Genomic DNA, 296 nt, shown 5'->3' on the forward strand with positions numbered 1-296 from the left:
GTGGCACCCTTGGGCACAGCCCTCAGGCCAGGATTTCTAGAGCTCAGCTCCACGGCCACCCCTTCTCCCAGCTCCTGGAAGCAGAACAGGCACCTGAGGCTGAGCAGTGCCAGGTTGGGACCATGCCACCAACACTGCTGGGCTGGCAGCACCTCCAGCATCCCAAACCACATCCCTGAGGAGCACAGACCCTGGCTTCCCATGATCTGTCCTTTCCCAGAGCAGCTTTCCTCACCTCACCCCTCACATCAGGAATTGAGCACTCCGAGCACAAACGCAGACACCCACCTCTACTC

This window comes from Hirundo rustica, chromosome 19, assembly GCF_015227805.2.
Source record: "Hirundo rustica isolate bHirRus1 chromosome 19, bHirRus1.pri.v3, whole genome shotgun sequence".
NCBI lineage: Eukaryota > Metazoa > Chordata > Aves > Passeriformes > Hirundinidae > Hirundo > Hirundo rustica.